Here is a 3,712-nt window from a genome sequence, read left to right as displayed (position 1 = left end):
TGCTATTGAACTTCTCTGTTTTATCCTTCTCCTTTTTATTTTTTGCCAACCCCAAGATTTGAACTTGGGTCCCAGGAACCAAGGGTCAACTGTGGCAGAGATGCCAAGACCTGAGTTTAAGCCCTGTGCTTAGCCAAAGGATAAAAAGCCCTGGTTTTAAATTTGCACAACTTTTCTGGCAGGCCTGGGATTTGAACTCAGGGTCTGGATAACTCTGTGGCACTGTGGTTGAAGGGGAAGATCACCGTTCTTGAAGACAAGAAATTTTAGACCAGTTCCCAGGGCCTGAATAGAAGCCTCAAACTGAAATAATAATATTCATATATGAGATTTATTTACATGTATGGGTTTAGTGAGTATGAAGTTTATTACACTTATTTCTTTAGTATTATTACACACATAACATTTCATTTATTACATCCTATCCCACAGGATATATTTGCATATAGATTATATATCATACTGAAACCCAGGATATTTTTCAGGAAAAAAAATGTGTCAAAAGTGGCTTCTTACTCCATGAATAAATTTTTGGCAATGCTGTGATTTCAACTCATGGCCTAGAATGCCCAATCCATACATGGGGTCAAAGTCTTGGCTCACCATCCTCTGGAAAACTGAGCTGCCAGGAAATTCTGAGGACCTGTGATCAAACCACAATAGTGCCCAATATATAGAGGATATCATTAAATTATATATATATATATATATATATATATATATATATATATATATAGTTACCAATTATTAGTTTAAGTTATTTCTCCATTTAATGAAATATAATGGCTGAATACTTATGAAAGCATTAATTAAAAATTCATCAATATCCTTCCATTAGAGGAATCATACCATGGTGCTAGAATGGAAGATTTAAGTTCAATAATTTTTCTGTGGCATTCTAAAATAGAATCATGAATTAACTGCAAATTTAATTATTACTTTGATTACTTTGATAATATTCCATTAGCATTCACATAAATAGGAATGAGTTTGTCAGGATCTCCCTCCATTTGTGAGTGGCAGTCCTGGCATTCTAACTCCAGGCCTAGATAATTTATTTCAAATGTAAACAATTGGAATAACACTATGAAGATTTCAGATTGTCATGATTTTAAAAAGAACAAGAAGAAAAGAAAGTCAGGTGTCAGTGGCTCCTGTATTTAATGCTAGCTCCTCAGGAGGCTGAGGTGTAGAGAATGCCAATTTGAATTCAGCCAGGGCAGGAAAGTCCTAGACACTTAATTCTAAGAGATCACAGGAAAATATGCCCATGGGTTGGTCCTGTACCTCAAGGGCAGAGCTCTACCCTTGAGCAAAAGGATATCAGGGATAGGGCTTAGTCTCCTATTTCAACCTCGGACCTGCCAAAGAAATAAAAGAATTCAGTAACTCCATGTCTCTGTGTGTAGATGTATGGACGATGGGCTTTCAGCAGGCTGCCCATGCCCAGACCCCTAACCTGGGCAAGCTGGGAAAAGCCCTCAGAGAGTACTAAGTATGAGCCAGTAGCTTGAACAAAGCATCCTTCTCTGGCATTTAATAAGTGAAACCCCGAAGGCTTGCCTGGGCTGGTGTATGCAACAGATGCATTACATTCTGGCTGAGGTATTTCATTGGGACATCTAGCAGCCAGCCACTACCTCCAGGGAGACCACAGTTGCTAGGCTGTATGAGTTGTGGAAGGTTCTGGCTCCATATTTCCTATCCCTCTGTAGGATGTGAGCCTAGATCTCTGAGGCCTGGTGGCTATCACTCATTCACCATTCCTCATTGCCGAGTCTCAGGCTGGTCCCAAATCCTGGCAAAGATATAAAATGGCCAGCGATTTCTGTGCTGAAATCCCACCCTTCTAGATCCTGTTATAAGTGAGCCTTGGGCTGTGAATGTGGCTTAATGGTAAAGTGCTTACCTAGAGAGCATGAAGCTCGAGGTTCGATTCCTCAGTACTACATAAACAGAAAAAGCCAAAAGTGGCACTGTGGCTTAATCCCAGACCCTTAGTTCAAGCCCAAGATTAGCAAAAAAATGTGAGCATGGTGAGACATACTCTTCTGGGACTCAGAGGAGGGCCGAGGTTATAGGTAAGAGGGAGATGGCAGGTGCTGATGGCTCACCCCTATACTCTTTGCTACTCTGGAGGCTGAAATCTGAGGATTATGATTGCAAGACAGTGCAGGCAGGAAAGTCTATATGAGAATCTTTTCTCCAATTAAACACCCCAAAAGCCAGAAGTAGAGCTGTGTTCCAAGTAGTAGAGTGCTAGCCTTGAGCATAAAAACTCAGGAATAGCATCCAGGCCATGAATTTCAACCCCAGGAATGGCACACACACACACACACACACACACACACACACACACACACACACACACACACACAAACACACACACACACACACACACACACCAATATAGAGCATTTGCCAGTCAGTCTACCAAGTTCCATCTCTAGGAACTCAATATTTTTTAAAAAGAGGGAGAATGGAAGGAAGGGCTTGCTCCAGGAGGTGATATAATTAGTGCCAAAATTCCACAGGAGTTCTAAGATGAGGAACAGGACAGAGAGCCTCAGGCAGAAGGTACACAGCATTGGCAAAGGTCCTGAGGTGTGGTGTAGAGCAGGTGGTGTGGGGGGAATGAAGGCTCTGTGTCTTCAGGCAAGTATGGCTGAACACTCAAGGCTGGGTCAAGGTTTGTACTTGAGTCACAGGTAGGGCAGAGGGTAGGGTCCAGAATGGGGCCCAGGGGAAGATTAGCTTGATTTTTCACCATGGACCCCAGCCATTTCCTGTGGCTGAAAGCCTATTTTTCACAGCCCTTGACCCTAAGGCCTCCTTTGCATGGAGGAGTCAGGGCAAACGCAGGGACGAACACTTGCTTAAGAAAAGCTTCTACCCAGTGCCATCAGTAACTCAACCCTTGTAAATCCTAGCTGCTCAAGAGATTGAAATCAGAGATCGTGGTTCAAAGCCAGCTCAGGGGAAGAAAGTTAGTGAGACTCTTCTTACCAATGAACCACCAAAAGCCAGAAATGGAGCTGTGGCTCAATTGGTAGAGTACCAGCCTTGAGGGAAAATATTAAGAGACCAGAGCTTAGACCCTGAATTCAAGCCCCAGTATAGGCACAGAAAAAATAAAGAAGATTTGAGAAGCTCGAAATCCAATGTGGAGAAAGGCCATTATCAGCTGGGCGAAGGTGGATCAAGCCTGTCATCCTAGCTACTCAAGACTGAGACCTGAAGATCAATCAAGATTCAAAGCTATCCTGGGCAGTATCTTACCTCCAATGAATCACCAAAAAGCTGGGAAGTTGAGCTACTGTAGTTCAAGTGGTACCGCAGGAACCTAGTGTAAACAAGCTAAAGGATAACATCTAGGCTCTGAGTTCTTGTCCCGGTAAACACACACACACACACACACACACACACACACACACACACACACACACACACACACACACACACACACAGACTAACATCATTAGCAGGTGCCAGCAATTCTAGCTACTGAGCTCTTAGGATGGCAGCTTGAAGCCAGCCCAGGCAGGAAAGTCCGTGAGACTCTTATGTCCACTAAACTACTAAAAAAGATGAAAGTTCAGCTGTGTTTCAAGTGGTAGAATGCTAGCTTTGAGCAAAGGAAGCTCAGGGACAGTGCCTAGGCCCAGAGTTACAGCTCAAAGATTTTTTTAAGACACACTTTGCCAGCCCCGCA

This window comes from Dipodomys merriami, unplaced genomic scaffold (genome assembly GCF_024711535.1).
Source record: "Dipodomys merriami isolate MVZ:Mamm:240054 unplaced genomic scaffold, mDipMer1.0.p SCAF_659, whole genome shotgun sequence".
In the NCBI taxonomy this organism is placed as follows: domain Eukaryota; kingdom Metazoa; phylum Chordata; class Mammalia; order Rodentia; family Heteromyidae; genus Dipodomys; species Dipodomys merriami.
The sequence above is the reverse complement of the archived record's forward strand: the minus strand, read 5'-3'. Positions refer to the sequence as shown.